The following is a 24,093-nucleotide window of genomic DNA, read 5'->3' as shown; positions in this document are numbered from 1 at the left end:
TCTGAAGTATAATACATCCAGTGTGATTTCAACAGATTGTCAAATTAACAAATTGTCTTTTGTTGATTTTATATAAACAACATTCCAACCTCGTTTACCATTATTTATTCAATTATGCCATAATTCTACTATTTGTATTCATTTGCATCACTGTCAATGACATACTTTTGAAGACAAACCGCAAAGTCACTATTGTGGCTAATCCTTATTGTGGCTAGCTTCACATAGATGGGTCCGACCCCCATTAATCAAATAAGAATGGTCTTATAAATTAGGGTTATTTTAGATGATGACACCAAGCTATATAGTTACTGAAACAGATTGTCGTTTTGCTATGTTTTTGAGGAAGAACATTGTCTAGTATTTTATGACCAGCACCGTAGGTGCGCGAGTCAACTTTACCAGCGTCATAGCATACGTATGATGAATTGTTGTGACATATGAAATGCGAGTGATTGTGTAATCAATGTGTAATGACTACATAAAAAATGTCTGAACGCATTAAATTATTATAAGATATGCAGTCATATGCAGGTTCTGATTGGTCAACAAGCTTATTTGACACGTCAAATAGTGTTATTTGACATGTATATTTTTTGACACGCAAAGACCCAAATGGCGTTCCATACAAAACACACCATCATAAACTCAGCAAAAAAAGAAACATCCCTTTTTCAAGACCCTGTCTTTCAAAGATATTTTGATTTTTATGAATTAACTTCACAGATCTTCATTTTAAAGGGTTTAAACTCATGCTTGTTCAATGACCCATAAACAATTAATGAACATGCACCTGTGGAACGGTTGTTAAGACACTAACAGGTTACAGACGGAAGGCAATTAAGGTCACAGTTATGAAAACTTAGGACACTAAAGAGGCCTTTCTACTGACTCTGAAAAACACAAAAAGAAAGATGCCCAGTGTCCCTGCTCATCTGCGTGAATGTGCCTTAGGCATGCTGCAAGGAGGCAGGAGGACTGCAGATGTGGCCAGGGCAATAAATTGCAATGTCCGTACTGTGAGCCGCCTAAGACAGCGCTACAGGGCGACAGGACGGACAGCTGATCATCCTCGCAGTGGCAGACCACGTGTAACAACACCTGCACAGGATTGGTACATCCAAAAATCACACCTGCGGGACAGGTACAGGATGGCTGAGAGAGGCTGGACTGAGGCAGTTAATCTCAATACTATGCCTTACAGGGAAGACATCCTCCTACCTCAAGTGGTACCCTTACTGCAGGCTCATCCTGACATGACCCTCCAGCATGACAATGCCACCAGCCATACTGCTCGTTCTGTGCATGATTTCCTGCAAGACAGGAATGTCAGTGTTCTGCCATGGCCAGCGAAGAGCCCGGATCTCAATCCCATTGAGTACGTCTGGGACCTGTTGGATCAGAGGGTGAGGGCTAGGGCCATTCCCCCCAGAAATGTCCTGGGACTTGCAGGTGCCTTGGTGGATGAGTGGGGTAACATCTCACAGCAAGAACTGGCAAATCTGGTGCAGTCCATGAGGAGGAGATGCACTGCATTACTTAATGCAGCTGGTGGCCACACCAGATACTGACTGTTACTTTTGATTTTGACCCCCCCTTTGTTCAGGGACACATTATTACATTTTTGTTAGTCACATGTCTGTGGAACTTGTCCAGTTTATGTCTCAGTTGTTGAATCTTGTTATGTTCATACAAATATTTACACGTTAAGTTTGATGAAAATAAACGTAGTTGACAGTACTTTTTTTGTTGAGTTTATGATGCAATACACACCATCATGATGATGCAAAACATACTATCATATGATACAAAATACACCATCATGATGCTGAAGTGACACTTTGCATCTTGAAAAGTTAACTGCTGACAAGCAAAACATTTTGAGAGTGCACTAATGAAATAAAACACTCAAAATATTTGAGTGGTACTTTTCTTTAATAATAAATAATCAAACTACACTGAACAAAAAAACAACATGCAGCAATTTCAAAGATTTTACTGAGTTACAGTTCATATAAGGAAATCAGTCAATTTAAATAAATTCATTAGGGCCTAATCTATAGATTTTACATGACTGGTTAGGGGCGCAGCCATGGGTGGCCTACTGCTGAGCCTGGCCCAGCCAATCAGAAGAGTTTTTCCCCACAAAAAGGGCTTCATTACAGACAGAAATACTCCTCAGTTTCATCAGCTGTCCGCGTGGCTGGTCTCAAACGATCCCGCAGGTGAAGAAGCCGGATGTGGAGGTCCTGGGCTGGCGTGGTTACACGTGCTCTGCGGTTGTGGGCCGGTTGGATGTACTGCCAAATTCCAAAAAATGACGTTGGAGGCAGCTTATGGTAGACACATTAAAAATAAATGATCTGACAACAGCGTTGGTAGACATTCCTGCAGTCAGCATGCTAATTGCATGCTCCCTCAAAACTTGAGACATCTGTGGCATTGTGTTATGTGACAAAGGATGTAAACAAATGTGTGCGCAAAAGCTGAGAGAAATAAGCTTTTTTGTGCATATGAAACATGGTGCCAACACTTTACATGTTGTGTTTGTATTTTTGTTCAGTATAAATACATATCAAAGTAAACCTACATCAATCCAGACAGCATATATGTCAGCCAATCAACCCAACACCAGGTTCTGACAAAGTGGGAGGGAGGCTACTGCATGTCATCAGCCATTGCTTACCAGTGAGAAGGGTGTGGCAGTGCAGTCCTCTTTCTTTGTCTATGTACGAGCAGACATCAAAGAGGTAGGCCTTGACTGTCCCATCGAGGACGTTTGCTGCAAAGTCAAATAGCACCACTCCAAACATGACTATGATGATGGCCCATATCTTCTTCAGTGACCTTTCCTGTACTAATGCTGCAAAAGAGGAGAAAGACAGGAGAATACCTCTTCATCTCAAGTTATGTCACAGATTACTCATTAATATCACTTTCAATAACTGAAATACTTCTGAATGCTCTGTGTTTGATTTTGGTGGGGTATTGCAGCTGAATATTTTTAATTTGCCTTAGGAGGTACGTCTTTCCCTCAGCAATTAGTTTGAAGACACAGAACAGCCTCAATTTGTAGGGGCATAGACTGTCGAAAGCGTTCCACAGGGATGCTGGCCTGTGTTGACTCCAATGCTTCCTACAGTTGTGTCAAGTTGGCTGGATGTCTATTGGGTGGTGGACCATTCTTGATACACACATGTAACTGTTGAGCGTGAAAAACCCAGCAAGGTTGCAGTTCTTGACACACTCAAACCGGTGCGCCTAGCACCTACTACCATACCCCATTCAAAGGCATTTGGTCTTGCCCATTCACCCTCTGAATGGCACACACACAATCCATGTCTCAATTGTTTCAAGGCTTAAAAATCCTTCCTTAACCCGTCTCCTCCCCTTCATCTACACTGATTGAAGTGGATTTAGCAAGTGACATCAATAGGGGATCATAGTTTTCACCTGGATTCACTGGGTCAGTCTACAGTATGTCATGGAAAGAGCAGGTGTTCCTAATGTTTTGTACCCTCAGTGTATATTACAGGGCTTCTGAGGTAAACAGTGAGTCAGTGGATTTGTTAACACCTTGATATCATGTAAACACATTTGATCATCATGATACTTACTGTTTCATCAAGAGCATGATTGGGGCTAATACAACCATTCATTCACCACATAGGAGGGAATAGTTTGTTTTGAAACCACATGCATTGTGTTGGAACAAAATGTAAAGGCCATTTTAAAATCCAAACTCCATTAGAAATAGTTTTCAATTTGCATTTCAAAAAAAGAAACTCAATCTGAAAAACAACACATTGCCAGCATGACTGTCTGGCTAGAAAAACAACTCCTAATCAATTTTATGTTAATACCCCCCATCTAACACTGCATAAATATTAGTATTAGTCTTCACAAGAGTTATTTAGTGTTCATGCTCATCAAAAATAAATACTGTAGCGAATCAGATTGTCATAATCATGTTGTGCACAGTGGAGCACAAATAAACTGAATAATGTCCTTTATCATGGGAGAGAAACAAATGCCTGACAGATTGCAATGGCAATAAAACCTAAACAGCGGCATTCAAGTTTTGGTGATTACAAATCACATAGCAAATCCCAGTTGGGTGTTGTGTTGAAGTCTTATTAGGATTGTCAGATGCATTGTGGCTTAGGTTTTGATCTCAGAGAAATACAAGAACTTTCATCAAAGCTTAGTTTCATCCACTGTAGGAAAATCACAATATATTGTACTGTAGCTAACACATAACGGCCCAGTGGCATTATGATTATATCCCAGATCCCAATTTACTATATCACAGATCACATTTTACAACAGTGTTGAAGAACGGTCCTTGCTATCTGGGATCATTGGTACGTCCCTACCCAATTTATGTTGACATTTTAAATGGTTATGGTAAGTGTTAAGGTTAGGGTAAGGGTAGGGACACCCCAAGGGTTAGGGTAAGGAAATCCCAAGGATCCCGAATAGCACTAACTGTTGAAGAATGGAGATAATCATCTTAACAAAAGTACTGTAAATGGCCACACTTTGTATTGTACAGTATTATTACAGAGAAGGTGAAATCCGGCAAAACTATTTTGAGGATATCAAACAACAAAGTAGGCATTCACTGAAAACAAAAATGTTAGGTTGTCAGGTCTATGTACTATACTGTTGCAAAAGCAAATACAATCCCTTATCGAATGCATTTACAGTAGTATTCTACTTTAATTTATACATTTCGATCCACAAGAACAGCTAAAATATTTAAAGTATTTGACATATGTACTTGACCCAGGTCTTCCCAGCTTACCATACATAAATGAAACAACCTCTTTTCAGAAATTCAGTCTATCTACATGGATATGAAAATTAACAATGATATACAGTTTCTGAAAAGAAGTATGGGCTAAACACGTACGTCTCAGTATTTGCAGGTGTAAGGATATGCCATTCCTATTCTTTGCAGGTGTTGAGAGACTCCAGTTCCTCTCAGGATTTTGTCCACATCTCAGTGAGGTGGTTTCTATAATTGTTCTTGTTCAAGGTCACTATTGAGCTTTCTGGAATAATTGCTGAACATCTTGTGCAATCAACTTGGTGGAGAGAAACAGCCCAGTGGAAATAACAGGAACATTTAACCTTCTGTCTAGACACACTGAGGAAACTCTCTCATTACTGGTTATGAAACACATTAAACTGCCAGACAAACAGCCCAGGCAAAATCCCAGAAGAAAACCTGGTTCAATCCGCTTTCCAACAAAACACATCACACGGGTTGATTTCTGTATGTTTTAAGTTACATACTGTATCGTGAAAACTTGATTGCTGACAAGCAAAACATTTTGAGACTTTGTTTTTGAGTGGAATTTTCCTTTAAACAAAATACTTTTCTCTGAGCAAATGTATTAGTATCAAAAAATATTTCAATATTTTTTTTGCATACAGAATAACTCAGTATTTGTATTATTTATTTTATACACAGTCTTTTTTGCTCAATAATTTCAGAGGTGACAGTACATTTTCTATAAAACATTGAAACAGCCCATTAGGCGAAAGTTTAAATTAAATATATTAAGTATGTCTCTGTAACAAAACGTTATTTGAGATAGACATGGGAATATGAGCCCTGAAAGTATTTTGGTTTCTCATACCCAAGCTGCCCAACTCCATAACCACTATTAACAAAACAAAGACTAGTTCTAGAACAGTATGTCTGATAGCCATGGGCTCTCACCTGATACGACTGCATCTCCATTGAGAAAACAAGGTTATTCAGTTTATAATACGTCATAATACTGTATTTCTCCTGACACTAGCTAGCTCGTCCTGCCACAGTCATGTGGGACGTTGAGGCAATTCACAGAGTTTCTCTTGGGAGCCCTGCCCGCCACCCCTCTCCCGTCCTCCTGCGCCCCGTCAGAGGAACCTGAGGAAGCGTCAGAGGGGCTCAACCCAGGGAGGCAGTCAGATGCTTAGAGTCGGACAGATTAAAAGGCCACATTCTCAACAGACCTTGAGTCCTTGGGACACTAACGTAGTCATATTGTGTTCCAGAGTTAAACATTCCAATGAGTGAGGCCTACACACTGTTAGCAGTTGATGTTACTCTTCAATAACACTGACCCCAAAGCAAATCAGGGGGAGGAAACTAGGTTTACTCAAAGAGAACAAATCATGCGGTAGGTAGATGTTTATTCTCCCCTGTCCTCAGTGATTCTCTTCAGAGTGATTCTCTCCACAGAACAAAGGGACCGGATGTACTTTATAACCCAGCCCTAGCCTGTGGTTGACCAATTAGAATTCCTTGCAGTAAAACTGGGCCAATGGCCAAATAACAAGTATCCTATTTCAGGTTCAACGTATAAACAATTTGGACCAATGAGAACTTGTCATGTATCTAGGAGTCCAGGACTGAAATCCTCCCATGTCTCTGACCCATTGATATTACAGAAAAAAACACTATTTCCATTGATTGTTAGTACTCTATTGACCTCTCGTCCTCTGCGTTGTGTATTTATCTTCGAAATATTCTTACAATACGGTCACTTGTTTGAGGGGACAATAGATAGACTACTTTGAGGGGAGGAAGTGAACATTCTTAACTAACCATGAGGGACCACATTGATGAGTTATGCTAGAGGCATTTAAAACAGTATAATTGTACTTCAAACACAACCTCTACGGTCTTTGACTTACCTTTATGGATGAAGCGAACATTCTTATCAAGGTGGTTCATCAGGTCATTGTCTTGTGTCAGATACAGTGAGAGACGAGCAATGCGTAGGAGTGACGCCACTCGTCAGAAGACAATTCCATCAGGCTACAGTAGATACATTATGCTAGTTGCACTTGAAACAGTGAGATTGTGTACAAACACACCATCTCTATGGTAATTTAGTTTCCTTTATGCCCTGTTTGGCATGTCAAAACTGATAATGTGCAGAAGAAAAATGTATTCAAGGTCAGTATTTACTCTGCAGTTTTAGAATTATATTAAATGTTATGGTTTATAAAGGTGGAAAGGCAAAGCAGTGGTAATCTTAATAGTAGTAGTTACATTATACTCTATGAAGGATATGCTCAAAGCAGGGAATGTGAAATGGGATTCCGGAATTCCAACAGGTGGCTCCTAATCCAATGGAATCAGATTAGGAGGGAGGTGAAACTTTACATTATCCATCTCTAAGTAGTATAATAAAAAAAAATGGGGGAAATTAGAAAAGGTTTCCATCCATTGTAGATGAAAATCCTTAGTATATTATCAGTTTACAACTTGTTGATTGTTATATAGTTTATGCATGTAGCAATTATATTCCTGCCCTAAAGCTACAGTTTGGGGTGATAATTATATAATCAAATAGCATTATAGGCTTCAGAACATCATGCATTACATTGTTCTAACAGTAGTACTACACAGCTAAATAATCAAGAAACATAACCTTAAAGTATTTTAATACAAATTGTCAAAAAATATTATTAATAAAGGTGCCCATTTATCTTTCAAAAATGATAGATAAAATACAGGCAGCTCAGTAAAAACCTGAGAATATCATACCAAGACAATTCAGAGGCACATTGACACAATCATGTAGAATCATCATTAACCTTAGGTCAATATTATGACTAATAGGAAAGAGTACTTACAGTCAAGGGTCATCACTCTCTCCTCCTCCTTCTGTTTGCCCTTAGTCTCGTAATGACATATTGCCATTAACACAATTACAATTGAATGGTACAGGACAAACCCTTAATGAGTCAACAGGGCTTACAGTAGATGGAAGATGTTCTCAGGAAAATTAATTAACTACTGAAGCAATTAGAGGAACACTATTACTACAATTGTAATATATATATATACACTGCTCAAAAAAATAAAGGGAACACTTAAACAACACAATGTAACTCCAAGTCAATCACACTTCTGTGAAATCAAACTGTCCACTTAGGAAGCAACACTGATTGACAATAAATGTCACATGCTGTTGTGCAAATGGAATAGACAACAGGTGGAAATTATAGGCAATTAGCAAGACACCCCCAATAAAGGAGTGGTTCTGCAGGTGGGGACCACAGACCACTTCTCAGTTCCTATGCTTCCTGGCTGATGTTTTGGTCACTTTTGAATGCTGGCGGTGCTTTCACTCTAGTGGTAGCATGAGACGGAGTCTACAACCCACACAAGTGGCTCAGGTAGTGTAGCTCATCCAGGATGGCACATCAATGCGAGCTGTGGCAAGAAGGTTTGCTGTGTCTGTCAGCGTAGTGTCCAGAGCATGGAGGCGCTACCAGGAGACAGGCCAGTACATCAGGAGACGTGGAGGAGGTCGTAGGAGGTCAACAACCCAGCAGCAGGACTGCTACCTCCGCCTTTGTGCAAGGAGGAGCAGGAGAAGCACTGCCAGAGCCCTGCAAAATGACCTCCAGCAGGCCACAAATGTGCATGTGTCTGCTCAAACGGTCAGAAACAGACTCCATGAGGGTGGTATGAGGGCCCGACGTCCACAGGTGGGGGTTGTGCTTACAGCCCAACACCGTGCAGGACGTTTGGCATTTGCCAGAGAACACCAAGATTGGAAAATTCGCCACTGGCGTCCTGTGCTCTTCACAGATGAAAACAGGTTCACACTGAGCAAGTGACAGACGTGACAGAGTCTGGAGACGCCGTGGAGAACGTTCTGCTGCCTGAAACATCCTCCAGCATGACCGGTTTGGCGGTGGGTCAGTCATGGTGTGGGGTGGCATTTCTTTGGGGGGCCGCACAGCCCTCCATGTGCTCGCCAGAGGTAGCCTGACTGCCATTAGGTACCGAGATGAGATCCTCAGACCCCTTGTGAGACCATATGCTGGTGCGGTTGGCCCTGGGTTCCTTCTAATGCAAGACAATGCTGGACCTCATGTGGCTGGAGTGTGTCAGCAGTTCCTGCAAGAGGAAGGCATTGATGCTATGGACTGGCCCGCCCGTTCCCCAGACCTGAATCCAATTGAGCACATCTGGGACATCATGTCTCGCTCCATCCACCAACGCCACGTTGCACCACAGACTGTCCAGGAGTTGGCGGATGCTTTAGTACAGGTCTGGGAGGAGATCCCTCAGGAGACCATCCGCCACCTCATCAGGAGCATGCCCAGGCATTGTAGGGAGGTCATAGAGGCACGTGGAGGCCACACACACTACTGAGCCTCATTTTGACTTTTACATCAAAGTTGGATCAGCCTGTAGTGTGGTTTTCCACTTTAATTTTGAGTGTGACTCCAAATCCAGACCTCCATGGGTTGATAAATTGGATTTCCATTGATTATTTTTGTGTGATTTTGTTGTCAGCACATTCAACTATGTAAAGAAAAAAGTATTTAATAAGATTATTTCTTTTATTCAGATCTAGGATGTGTTGTTTAAGTGTTCCCTTTATTTTTTTGAGCAGTATATATAGTGGCAAAGAAGGGGGTCGAGTGATAAATGGCAGATATGTGAGGACAGAACTAATAAACGGGCTCTGCCCGATCACTAAACTGGCTTCCCCGATCAGAACTACAGATCACAAAATGGCCGACTGCCAAAACTACAATTCCCAGAAGCAAGGGGAACCCTCAGAAGGTGGAGCCGACCCACAGATAAAAGGTCAAGAAAAACCAGGAAGAGAGAGAGAGGGCGGGAAGGATCTATGAACCATAGAGAAAGAGAATCTACATTGGCTGGATTTACCGTGTACGAGCTGGACTGTTTTGGACTTACCTGTTGGCGTTTAGACCTGGACCTAACGAGAACCAGATTTGTGTACCGAACCCTGCTATCCTTGACCTTACCTGCGGCCTGGGTGGACCAGGACAGCGAAACAAACACACAGGTACTGTCATGTTTGAAAGAACTTTCATTCTGGGCTGACTTTGGTGACAGTTTCCCACTTAATTTGTGACAAACGCTCCTAACTTTGAAGAGGTTTGCCACACGTGGTGGAGAATGTGGGCACTGGATTAAGCATACCGCTGGTTAGGTAGAATTATTATTTTTTAAATTAAAAAAAGTTTAGTTAGCACTCCAAAGGGGAGTCAGGTTTTTTTTTTTTTTTTGTGGTGTGGCAAACCTCTTCAAAGTTAGGAGCGTTTGTCACAAATTAAGTGGGAAACTGTCACCAAAGTCAGCCCAGAATGAAAGTTCTTTCAAACATGACAGTACCTGTGTGTTTGTTTCGCTGTCCTGGTCCACCCAGGCCGCAGGTAAGGTCAAGGATAGCAGGGTTCGGTACACAAATCTGGTTCTCGGTAGGTCCAGGTCTAAACGCCAATAGGTAAGTCCAAAACAGTCCAGCTCGTACACGGTAAATCCAGCCAATGTAGATTTTCTCTTTCTCTATGGTTCATAGATCCTTCCCGCCCTCTCTCTCTCTTCCTGGTTTTTCTTGACCTTTTATCTGTGGGTCGGCTCCACCTTCTGAGGGTTCCCCTTGCTTTTGGGAATTGTAGTTTTGGCAGTCGGCCATTTTGTGATCTGTAGTTCTGATCGGGGTGGTCAGTTTAGTGATCGGGCAGAGCCCGTTTATTAGTTCTGCCCTCACATATCTGCCATTTATCACTCGACCCCCTTCTTTGCCACAATATATATATTCCTTACTCCAGAACACTTCAACGGGCGACTATCCAGGAAAATAAAGAAAAAGGAGAACTCTGTGCCTGCATTGATCTGAGTTTTATTCACGGGACAAACAAACAGGCTTACGTTTCGGCGTAGGACGCCTTCATATGTAATGAAGAAGATGGCGCCGACAGACATGACAACTCTGCTTCTAGCTGCTAAGCAACTTCGTAGTAATATATATATTTGACCTGGATTCCCACGAAGCTGCGGACTATGGGCGACTAAAAACCGAGATCCTGTCCCGGTACCAGCTGACTGCCAGAGATAGAGCCGTAAAGTTCCATCAATGGACCTATACGGCTGACCAACCCATCCGTGCCCAGATCTTCGCACTAATACAACTGACGAAACAGTGGCTGGAACCCGGAAAGGGGGTAGGACATGTAATCAAGACCCTCGTAGTGGACAAGATATTGAGGGAATTACCCAATGACTTAAAAAGGGTCGTGGGGCAAGCCAACCCATTGTCAGCCGACGACATAGCCCAGGCAGTAGAAACATACTGATCTAAAGGGGAGTTGTTAAAAGGTGTCAAGGAGGAACGGAAGGATTCTACAAATCCCGTACCACGACTCACCCCGGTGCGTCCGCCACCGAAACGTCCAAACCCCCTCCGGAGGTGGGAGAAGTCGTCCCCCACCCAGCAGGGCGGTGTTATAAATGTCAGTCTCCAGACCATTATGCCCCACAATGTTCTAACAAGGACGAGTCCAAGGTCACGGAGTCCGCTGCCCATCCCAAAGCATCCCGGTTCGAGAGGGCAGGCTCAACACTGTTGGTTAGCAGAAATAGCCCCAGCCCCAGAGATTCCGGTTCGAGTAGAAGGACAAGATGTGGTAGCCATTCTCGACTCGGGAAGTATGGTTACGTTAGTAGAGGAGCGGATGGTGACCTCCACAACACTGCTACCAGACAAAGTAGCTGTGTCCTGTATCCATGGAGACACCCACTATTACCTCACCGTGAATCTGTCTATTCTCACTTTGAAAGGAAGGTGTACAGTCAGGGCAGGGAAAGTACCCCAGCTGAAGGTGCCATTATTGATCGGGAGAGACTGTCCCCTATATAAAGAGCTTCGGCAGATGACGTTATGCACGGGAAGAAGGGGGACAGGAAGGAAGAAAAAAACTAAATCCAAGCCCGAGGTAGTAGTCCTTCAAGGAGACGTAGCCTCGACCTCGTCCTCTGGAGCAGAGGAAGAAATAGCGACCCAACGTTTACGACAGATATTCCAGGAAACCACCGATGAAGACACCTGCGAAGGGTTATACACATGCAACGAAGGGGGGGAAACCAGGAATTACTAATGGTGCCTAGACCATACAGGGATACAGTCCTACAGTTAGCCCATTCCCACGTCCTAGGAGGACACCTGGCACAGGACAAAACTATCGACAGCATCATGCAGAGATTCTATTGGGCCCGTGTCACCCGGGACGTGGCCAGGTATTGCAGGACGTGTGATCAATGTCAGCGTACAGCCCCACGGCCACACCTACGTAACCCTTTGATTCCTCTCCCCTGTATAGAGACCCCCTTTGAACGCATAGCTATGGACCTCGTGGGACCCCTCCCAAAATTCGCTAGAGGACACGAGTACATCCTAGTGGTCGTAGATTACGCTACCAAGTTCCCAGAGGCCATACCCCTGCGTAACATGGCGTCAAAGGGAATTGCCAAGGAATTGTTCCTGATGTTCTCTCGGGTGGGCCTTCCCAAGACGATCCCAACTGATCAGGGAACCCCGTTCATGTACCGGTTGATGAAGGACTTGTGTCGGTTATATCAGGTTCAACAGATATGTACAAGCATATTCCACCCTCAAACGGAGGGCACTTCCTGTATAGAATCTTCTCAGGTTTTGGCCTGCCATATGAGTTCTGTTATACTCACAGACACCATTCAAACAGTTTTAGAAACTTTAGAGTGGTTTCTATCCAAATCTACTAATTGTATGCATATTCTAGTTTCTGGGCAGGAGTAGTAACCAGATTAAATCAGGTATGTTTTTTATCCGGCCGTGAAAATACTGCCCCCTATCCCAAACAGGTTAAAGATAATCGTATTGTGTTCCTGTTTCATCTGGAAAAGAAGATGTATGTTTTTCCTTGGGAGATTTTTATTAATTATGTTGGAGTGTTTGTATTGACCAAAATCCCTCAATAGAGAACTTTGTTCAATCAAGAAACCAACTCCTGACTCGTTTATTCCACTTTTCTGCTTTAGAGTGACGCCAAATTACTTGGTCCGCTCACAAGAATGAACTAATTCAAAGAACAAAAAAATATATAATAATAATATAGGCCTAAATGCTTAAGCGCACACATTCGTTCTGACTGTCTGCTCAGACTAACAGCCTCACCTGTTGTTCCTGTCAATCAGACACGCAGTGTCAACCAATGAACCAAAGATGCGTGAGGGAGGGCCGAGCCAACTCACTCAGTCACAGACTTAGCAGCTGAGGAGAGAGAGGAAGGCCAGCTGTGAAAACAACAGTTGGAAAATGAGTCAGAAGCACAGTAGCATTTGGATGTATTTTAATAATGTAGACAATGTTAGAGCACAGTGTAGAATTTGCCAAAATAAAATCTCATATACAGCCGGTTCTACGCACAACCTACACCGGCATATGCAAACTATGCACCCAACTGTGAAGCTAGCTATAGCGGAGCTTTGAGAAACTAGCGGGCTTGCTAGTGATAGTGGTGGAGCCAGCACCTCCACACGTGGAGATGTATCCACTCAGTCAAGTAGGCCTACTCCACGACCCACAGCAACGCAGTCTTCTATGGACCAGTCTATGTCAGTAGAAAAACAAGCCCAAATTGATATTGCATTGGCTAAAATGATTGCCACCGATTTCCAGTCATTTCCAATCGTGGAGGACAGAGGTTTTAGAAGTTATAGCAATAGTCTAATTCCAATGTACAGAATTCCAAGCAGGAAAACCCTTTGAAAATCACTTATTCCACAACTGTACGAGAGCACACAGACTTCAGTGCGGGAAAGAGTAAAAAAATATACTGCAGTTTGCCTTACCACTGACCGCTAGACATCAAGGGTAACCACTTCTTACATGTCGGTTACATGTCACTTATTTGAAGATTTTTCGATGTCTACCTGTCTTCTGGACTGCTTTGAGTTCAGCGACAGACATACCTCAGAGAACATGGCAGAGGAACTGTTGAGAGTGGCCAGAGAATGGCAAGTAGATGGAAAAGTGGTCTGTTGTGTTAGCGACAATGCAGCTAACACAACCAAAATGTCTTGCCCACACAGTCAACTTGATTGTAAGAGATGCTCTGAAGGTGATGAAGCCCACTGTGGACAAAGCGAAAGCAGCTGTGGAATACTTCCACAGGAGCACAGTAGGTGCTGAAAAACGAAAGTCTACACAACGAATGATGGGGATGCCTGAGCTAAGGCCTAAACAAGACTGCACTACATGGTGGAATTCAACATTTTATATGTTGAAGCGGTTTCTTGAGTCAAAGGATGCCATCATCTCTACCCTGGCCATTGTCAATGCACCTGTTGATGCTCTGACCCAAGAGGAATGGGAGGTGGAGGAGGTGTGCAGAGTCCTGGAACCCTTTGAGCAGGTCACTGTGGAGATCAGTGGAGAGAGGTACAGTAAGCAGTTATTAATACATCATTATTTCATCCAGTATTATATATGTATATGAGCTGCAGATGAGAATGTAGTATCAGTAGACAAAACATGAACCTGAACTAATAAGTTACTGTTTTCTCTTTTCAGCTATGTGACAGCCTCAAAAATGATACTCCTGTGTAAGGGTCTGCAGCGAATCACAGCCAGCCGCCAGAGAGAAGCAAATGTAACCACAGGACATGTGACAGAGTTGGACACCCTATGTTCATCAATGGACAGAAAGTTCCACAGAATGGAATATAGTCACGTGCTATCAGAAACCGCTGCACTTGACCCCAGATTTAAGATGTTAGCCTTCAGTGACGCCAGAGCGATTGATGAGGCTCTTCAAAGAATAACCTCAGCAGCAGGAAGGGACAGTCCCATCAGTCAGCTGGCTCAGGAACCAGGGCAACAGGAAGAAGAGGGATCAGATGGAGTAGAAGCACCAGCAGTATTGCCACAAACGTCTGCTGTTTGACGAGAGAGCAACTGGGGATGCAGCACGAAGGAATCCCTCAGCAGATGCCATAATGGAGGTCTGATCCTATTTGGAGGAGCCCCTCCTCCAAAGATCTGCAGATCCTCTGAGCTGGTGGAAGAACAAGGCCTCTGTCTACCCACAGCTTACTAAAGTCATGACAGGGAGACTCTGCATAGTGGCTACATCCGTTACCTCTGAGAGGGTCTTCTAGAAAACGGGACAAATAATTAGAAGAGAGAAGAAACCGCATCAGCCCCTCTATCTTTGGAAAAGTGCCCACAAACCCTGGAGGAAAAAGAAAGTACAAGCAAACGTAATGTTGTTTACAGCGATCATGGAGGGGAGGTTAATATATTCATTGAAAAATAGAAATGGGGCTTCAGGCGGCATAGCGTCTAGGGCTCTACCAACATATAAAATATGACAGTGAGCTGCGGCAAAAGTCAATAAAACCAAACCTTGAGCACATCCTACATCCCACCTATTTGTAGCCAATGTGTAGTTAATACATGCATTATCTATGAGCAGAATGAATGACATACCTCAATTAGCCATGAAATCCCTAGTTTAAAAGCGACCGTTTTCTTGAAGCTGTGCCTCACTATTTTTCCTATATTTCTCCCCACGTGGGCCAGCACCCTAGCAATTGAAGTTCTAGCCAATCGCATTTGAGTGACAGCTAGCACAAGGCCTGCCCAGCGTTACCCAATGAGGTTGGTTGCAGGGCGGACCCAACGGCTCAGTGGTTGGAGAGAGAGAGAAATGACGTGTTGCACATATGTGACCTAGTAAACATTTTTCGGGGACCACTTTTGGCTCGTGGGCACTACTTTCAGAACTGCTGGCTAAAAAGTATACAAAAGTACCGGAGAATCTCTCTAAAATGCACATGCTACTGTACATATGAGTGCATAAAAATATCACAGTATTTTTTACTTGTGGTGCTATGTTTTTTAAAAGATGAAATTGATCTGTGATTTTGCAGTGTGGAGGGGGATTGTACTTAGCTCACCACAAGACGTGCTGATTGTGTTGTGATTGTGATTTCCATGTCTGAGCAGTGTTCAGGTTTCAGGAGCAGAGAAAAAAGTTTGGAAGTTTCTGTTGTTGTTGTTGAGGGCCCTGGTTCAGAGTTTTCTTCTATTAAATAAACATTATATCCTACGACATTCTTTAGGCAAAAAACAATATGCTGCAACGTACAAACCAGTATGTCTATCGTCTTATGATATGCATTATACAGATGTACCTGGAGCTACAGAACATTATTTCACTATTGGTCTTTAGAAAGCATTTACTGTAGGTGTACTGAGAACAGCACTGTGGGTGTAGAAGTGGACTGAGGGTTGTGATCTGCTTAGACCTCAACTGGGCTGATCTCGTTATCACCATGCTGGCATCAATGACCTGCCCTCTGCACAACTTGGTCCTCTCCAGCAGGGCCAGGACCACCCTGAAGGCACACGTCAGACCCCCGCCCGCAAAGTCTGCCACCAGGTTCAGAGGAGCGTAGGGCTTCTCATGGCTCCGACCCAGCATGGACAACAAGCCTGACACAAGAGGAGGGGAATACATGGAGTAAGCGAGGCAGAATTGGAGGGAGATACCTTTATGTCTGTATGGACAATGGTACAGTACATAGAAAGGAAGCTGTAAATTATCTAAAATAAACGTCTAGTGTAATGGAAAGTCATTAGCTACATAATAAACCATAGTCATTGAATTTATAGCCTTCAATTATATACCAGATGATAATTGAAATATGATACATTATTAATAACAATAGGTTTGAATTAGCCTGAGTTTAAAAGATGGGTCATTCCACCAATAAAGTGCCTTTTGGGCAATGTAAATCCCCCCCCCCCCCCCCCAAAAAAAAACGTTATTTCACCAAATGTTTACATTCTGTCATAAAGAGCACGTTAAAACGCATAGAAACATGGCTATAGTAAGTGGCAATTAAATGAACAGGGTTGAAGTTTTCATCTTAAATCCACCATAACTCCCATTGTGACAGGGGGAATGGAGGGGCAATTGAATGCAAGCTTCCCCAAAAAATGTATTCTTAAAACATTTCTAGCCTATCTATCTATAGTTAACAGGGTTGATGTGTTATGCTCAACCTGCTCAGTTTTCCACCACAAAACAAAAACATTTAATTGTTTCTTTTGCACATATAATTTCACCATTTTAAAACCAGAGTTCAGTTCACTTAACAGGTTATAAGGGGAAATGTAAATGAATCACTAATCACGCAAAATAAATTATAGTCTTCAGAAACGACTTTGTCAAAGCAACAAAGTAACTAGGGCTTTACAACGATGGTGACATTACATTTTTGGGTTAAGTGGGCTAAAAATCTGATTAATTGAATCTTCCCTGTGTTCCATATTAAAGGGCACATCATTACCCCTTGACTTATTCCACATTTTATTGTGCTACAGCTTGAATTCTCTAAAATTCTCTCACCCATCTTTTCACAATACCCAATACTAATGTCATGACGTTGCCCTCTTTGAGTACAGGGAGGACAGTTGACCCCTCCCCCTTGCACCAATCCCCCAACCTACCTCCCCCCACCCAGGCCCTGTGTGAAGGGGTCGTAAAATTCTAAAGGAGAATGTCCTGCCGCCTGGCCTAGTTGAGACACAGAGGGGTTTCATAGAGAGACAAAGGAAATTCTTCCAACTCACAGAATTGGGGAACCGAACGACATTTATGTTCTGGAGAAGGTATAAAAGATCGGTGAAGAATCCAGCTATGAACTGGTCCGCTTGGTACAATTTTGTGATACTCAGAAGAGACAATATAGCCATATTACCATAATACTGTTTATATAATAGCCTCAGCTATGGGACTTGCATCTAAATGGTTGTATAAAATGTATTAATAAGGATAAAGCTATTTGGAATACGTTGAGAAGCTATGTACTGATGTTAATGTGATAGAATGTATTTCTGTTCAAAGCTTAAATCAGTCATCGGCACGCCCCCCAGGGACACAGACAGAACAGGCTTGTCACATGACGCCTGGTCCTATGTTCACGTATAAAACCCCCACCCTGATTTACTTTCTTCAGACCAGGCCTCCACTCCATGGCGAGTTGGCCAATAGGTTTGACCATCTAATTCCTCTACTGAAAGTTAACTACACCACGTGGTTAACTTTTAGACGATCGATACCGACAGAATAAGAACAAGTCTTTGATATTAATTATTAGTCTGCAGCTAAGTACTCGATATCATCGAACGCGAAGACCGACGAAACATCCATTCTATAACGACATTAATGAATGTCGCTTTGAAAGACCCTTTCTAACGAAGAGAGAGAGAACTCTCCAACAGAACGACCTTTCCAACGAAGATCGACGACACACTGAGCGTAAATATATATATTGATTGCAATTGTTTCCAAATGAGTGAGTGTTCATGTGCAAAGGATTAGCATATCAATTGTTAATATTTATCAACTCTGTGTGCCTTCTCCACTGCCCCCACCCCCCTTGTTTGTTTAACAGGCCGCCATGCCTGTTTAGCCCACTAGGGCACATTACTCCACCAATGCTTTGTAACGATAACCAACTGTTTGTATAATTTCTGTGAATTACTTAGTTTAGTAAATAAATGATTTTAAGACAATTGATGTATGGATGACTTTTAGTAAAGGCTGGATTCGTGCAGATACAACAATTTACGACATTTGGAATGAGACTGGATGCGAGGTAAAATTCACCATTTAAACCAGAAGATAATCGGCCTATACTATAATATAATATAATATACTGCTAAAAAAAATAAAGGGAACACTTAAACAACACATCCTAGATCTGAATGAAAGAAATAATCTTATTAAATACTTTTTTCTTTACATAGTTGAATCTGCTGACAACAAAATCACACAAAAATAATCAGTGGAAATCCAATTTATCAACCCATGGAGGTTGGGATTTGGAGTCACACACAAAATTAAAGTGGAAAACCACACTATAGGCTGATCCAACTTTGATGTAATGTCCTTAAAACAAGTCAAAATGAGGCTCAGTAGTGTGTGTGGCCTCCACATGCCTGTATGACCTCCCTACAATGCCTGGGCATGCTCCTGATGAGGTGGTGGATGGTCTCCTGAGGGATCTCCTCCCAGACCTGGACTAAAGCATCCGCCAACTCCTGGACAGTCTGTGGTGCAACGTGGCGTTGGTGGATGGAGCGAGACATGATGTCCCAGATGTGCTCAATTGGATTCAGGTCTGGGGAACGGATGGGCCAGTCCATAGCATCAATGCTTTCCTCTTGCAGGAACTGCTGACACACTCCAGCCACATGAGGTCTAGCATTGTCTTGCATTAGGAGGAACCCAGGGCCAACCGCACCAGCATATGGTCTCACAAGGGGTCTGAGGATCTCATCTCGGTACCTAATGGCAGTCAGGCTACCTCTGGCGAGCACATGGAGGGCTGTGCGGCCCCCCAAATAAATGCCACCCCACACCATGACTGACCCACTGCCAAACCGGTCATGCTGGAGGATGTTGCAGGCAGCAGAACGTTCTCCACGGCGTCTCCAGACTCTGTCACGTCTGTCACATGCTCAGTGTGAACCTGCTTTCATCTGTGAAGAGCACAGGGTGCCAGTGGCGAATTTTCCAATCTTGGTGTTCTCTGGCAAATGCCAAACGTCCTGCACGGTGTTGGGCTGTAAGCACAACCCCCACCTGTGGACGTCGGGCCCTCATACCACCCTCATGGAGTCTGTTTCTGACCGTTTGAGCAGACATATGCACATTTGTGGCCTGCTGGAGGTCATTTTGCAGGGCTCTGGCAGTGCTTCTCCTGCTCCTCCTTGCACAAAGGCGGAGGTAGCGGTCCTGCTGCTGGGTTGTTGCCCTCCTACGGCCTCCTCCACGTCTCCTGATGTACTGGCCTGTCTCCTGGTAGCGCCTCCATGCTCTGGACACTGCGCTGACAGACACAGCAAACCTTCTTGCCACAGCTCGCATTGATGTGCCATCCCGGATGAGCTGCACTACCTGAGCCACTTGTGTGGGTTGTAGACTCCGTCTAATGCTACCACTAGAGTGAAAGCCCCGCCAGCATTCAAATGTGACCAAAACATCAGCCAGGAAGCATAGGAACTGAGAAGTGGTCTGTGGTCCCCACCTGCAGAACCACTCCTTTATTGGGGGTGTCTTGCTAATTGCCTATAATTTCCACCTGTTGTCCATTCCATTTGCACAACAGCATGTGAAATGTATTGTCAATCAGTGTTGCTTCCTAAGTGGACAGTTGACTTGGAGTGTGATTGACTTGGAGTTACATTGTGTTGTTTAAGTGTTCCCTTAATTTTTTTGAGCAGTGTATATAATGTTATGATATAGGAAAGTTATATTAGGAAAATTATAACTTTGTAATCTGAATATTTTCCTTGGTGCCCCGATCTCCTAGTTAATTACAGTTAAACAATTAATCAGTTTAATCGCGTGATAATAATTACAGGGAGTTATTTTGATAAACATGTCTTCAGTTAATGGTGCCCAAAGACACGACACTGACAAAGTGAAAACGTGTTTTTAGAAATGTTTGACATACAGAAATATCTATTCACCATCTTGAGTTAATACTTTGTAGAAGCACCTTTGGCAGAAATGACAGCTGTGAGTTTTTCTGGGTAAGTCTAATAGTTTCCACACCTAGATTGTGAAACATTTGTCCATTATTATTTTTTCTTCAAGCTATGTCAAATTGGTTGTTGATCATTGATAGACAACCATTTTCAGGTCTTGCCATAGATTTTCAAGTAGATTTAAGACAAAACTCTAACTAGGCCACTCAGGAACATTCAGTGTCTTCTTGGTAAGCAACTCTAGTGTAGATTTGGTCTCATGTTTTAGGTTAGTGTCCTGCTGAAAGGTGAATTCCTCTCCCAGTGTCTGGTGGAAAGCAGACAAACAGGTTTTCCTCTAGGATTTTGCCAGTGTTTATCTCCATTCAGTTTATTTTTTTTATCCTGAAACACTCCCCAGTCCTTAACAATTACAAGCATACCCATAACATGATGCAGCCACCACTATGCTTGAAAATATGTAGAGTGGTACTCAGTTGTAAAGACACGTTGGGTCCATGAAAAGCGCTATGTAAGTCCCATGTATTATTATTCAGTAATGTGTTGCATTAGATTTGTCCCAAACATAACACTTTGTATTTAGGACCAAAAGTGAATTGCTTTGCCACACTTTTTGCAGTATTACTTTAGTGGCTTTAGTGCAGGATGAATGTTTTGGAATATTTTTATTCTTTACAGGCTTCCTTCTTTTCCCTCCGTCATTTAGGTTAGTATTGTGGAGTAACTATGCAGTTGTTGATCCATCCTCAGTTTTCCCCCATCACAGCCATTAAACTCTGTAACTGTTTTAAAGTCACCATTGGCCTCATGGTGCCTGTGTCTTTGTCGTGAGTGTGTATTGATACACCATCCACAGTGTAATTAATAACTTCACCATTCTCAAATGAATATTCAATGCCTGCTTTATTTTTACCCATCTACCAATAGGTGCCCTTCTTTGCGAGGCATTGGGAAACTTCCCTGGTCTTTGTGGTTGAATCTGTGTTTGAAACTCGCTGATCGACGGAGGTACCTTACAGATAATTGTACGTGTGGGGTACAGCGATGAGGTAGCCATTCAAAAATCATGTTAAACACTATTATTGCACACAGCGTGAGTCCATGCAACCTATTATGTGACACATTTTTACTCCTGAACTTAGTGTATTCAGAAAGTATTCTGACCCCTTCACATTTTCCACATTTTGTTACGTTACAGCCTTATTCTAAAATTTAGTAAATAAACACATTTTCCTCATCAATCTACATACAATGCCCCAGAATGACAAAGTGAAAACAGGTTTTTAGAAAGTTTTGCATAAAGTATTCAGCCCTTTGCTATGAGACTCAAAATAGAGCACAGGTGCATCCAGTTTCCGTTGATCATCCTTGAGATGTTTCTACAACTTGATTGGAGTCCACCTGTAGTAAATCCAATTGATTGGACATGATTTGGAAATGCACACACCTGTCTATATAAAAGGTCCCACAGATCAGTGTATATCAGAGCAAAAAACAAGCAATGAGGTCAAAGGAATTATCCGTAGAGCGCCAAGACAGGATTGTGTCGAGGCACGGATCTGGGGAAGGGTACCAAAACATTTCTGCAGGTGCCCAATAACACAGTGGCCTCCATCATTCTTATATGGAAAATGTTTTGAACCACCAAGACTCTTCCTAGAGCTGAGCAATCAGGGAAGAAAGGGTTGAATAGTTATTGACTCAAGACATTAACTTTTCATTTTTAATTAATTTGTAAATATATATATTTTTTAAAGCAATTTAATCCATTTTAAATTCAGGCTGTAACAACAAAATGTGGAAAAAGTAATGGGGTGTGAATACTCTCTGAAGGCACTGTAACAGGCTTTTAAAATTCAATATTGGTACACAAGTTTTCCTATATTTGATTTTTAACTGAAGCCGTTCCACATCTTATGTCACTGATGGAAAGTCAGAGAAATAATATGAGTTTTATTCCAGTGAAGTTGTTTCTACCTGACATGACGAGGTAGTTGATGTCATGGCCAGCAGCCTTGGCCCCACTTAAGCCATAGCCAGTGAGGCATGAGTAGAACAGACGAGGGTTCTCCTTCAGTAGCTCCTCTGGACCCATGCCCAGCTTCTCCATAACTCCTACACAGAAACACAGTTAATGGAGAGGAACAGACTTTAGATACATTCAAAAACGGAATACAAGTACTGAGAAGCAACATGAAAATGTACCATTAGTCAGGTGCGACCTATTCAGAACCAAACACCCACACCACATGCCCAGAAACAGAAGACAATGCATCACTAAGCAACTAAAGCCTCTTGCAAACAACTACAGTTGGAGTCATGTAGTTGAGGTTGGGCCAGGGACACTGTCTATTTCTATAGACCCTGCACTCATAACCATCAAATAGACAGACCACTGCAAACCCTGGGAAAAATGCCCTTTCAATACAGCCACCAGCTAATTGGGAAAGTAACTACAGCTAACCAAGCAGTCGCCATATAAACGCTTTGTCAGACTCAAAACAACCAAGATGCAGAAAGCTTAGCCTTTTTTAGGCCAAAGGAGGAGAGAAACTGAATTAATTGGAACCCGGCACAGTAGTAGACCAGAAGAGTGCAATTGATTTCACTCTGGGTTTAATTGCAGGGTTTGGTAATGGCCGCTTTGACACAAATGATAGGGAAATCAGTGGACTACATTCGTTTTTGGACAACGATGATTCAGAAAAAAATGCTAAGGCTTTCTACACAAAAATAAAGAGCTACGTTTACTCCCTTGATTAGCAGGGAGGACTCTGATTCCAAGGTCAAAAAAGTAGATGGATGATCACGTGATGTTACATCCCCTGAACCAGGAGTGAGTATTCAATCTATTGCTCTTCCTGTTAGACTCTTTAGTACCCATCACTCTGGCTGACTGTCCCTCATGCCCTGTGTCTACAGCATTAGTGGATTCCGGCGCCACGGGTAACTTTATGGATCAGACCCTTGTCTCTGCTCTCAATATTACTACCTACCTGCTCTTCTCTCCTTTTCCGGTTCAAGGTCTTGACTGTCGGCCTCTAGGATCCGGAACCATCACACACATCACCCAACCACTCACCCTCACCGTTGAGCCCAATCACCAGGACAACATCCCCTTCATCACCAGTGCACCAGTTCACAAGATCATCCTCAGCCTACCTTGGCTTCAGCGCCACAACCCTACCATGTCATGATCGAGGATGAGAATCACCGACTGGTCACCTTAATGCCCGGAAGACCTGCTTTCCTGTCCCCTGTGGTTCCACGTTGGTTGAGAGTCCTGTGGTTGCCCTTCAGCCCAACATCACAGAGGAATATCAAGATCTAAGGGAGGTATTCTCCAAGACTCGCTCTACCAGTTTCCCTCCTCATCACCCCTGGGACTGTGCCATTGACCTGTTTTCCGGTGCTACACCTCTGCGCAGACGCATCTACCCTCTGTCAGTGGCAGAGACCCAGGCCATGGAGGACTACATTCAACAGGCGCTCCAACAGGGTTTCATCCGCAGGTCCACGTCCCCTGCTTCGGCTGGTTTCTTCTTCGTGGCCAAGAGGGAGGAAGGATTACGCCCTTGTATCGATTACCGTGGTCTCAATGACATCACCACGAAGTATCGGTACCCTCTCCCGCTGGTGCTGTCAGCCATCGAGCAGCTCCACGGGGCCTGGTTCTTCACCAAACTGTAGGCACTCCGCAGGTCCAATC

General features: G+C 43.0%; 1 pseudogene; it reads right to left on the bottom strand.

Moving 5' to 3' along the window:
* Positions 1–23,268, bottom strand: part of LOC106568243 (membrane-associated transporter protein-like) — a 35,037-nt pseudogene extending 11,769 nt beyond the window's left edge.
* Between the last annotated feature and the right edge of the window lie 825 nt (positions 23,269–24,093).

Source organism: Salmo salar, chromosome 13 (genome assembly GCF_965601325.2).
Source record: "Salmo salar chromosome 13, fSalSal1, whole genome shotgun sequence".
Lineage (NCBI taxonomy): Eukaryota > Metazoa > Chordata > Actinopteri > Salmoniformes > Salmonidae > Salmo > Salmo salar.
The sequence above is the reverse complement of the archived record's forward strand: the minus strand, read 5'-3'. Positions and strand labels throughout refer to the sequence as shown.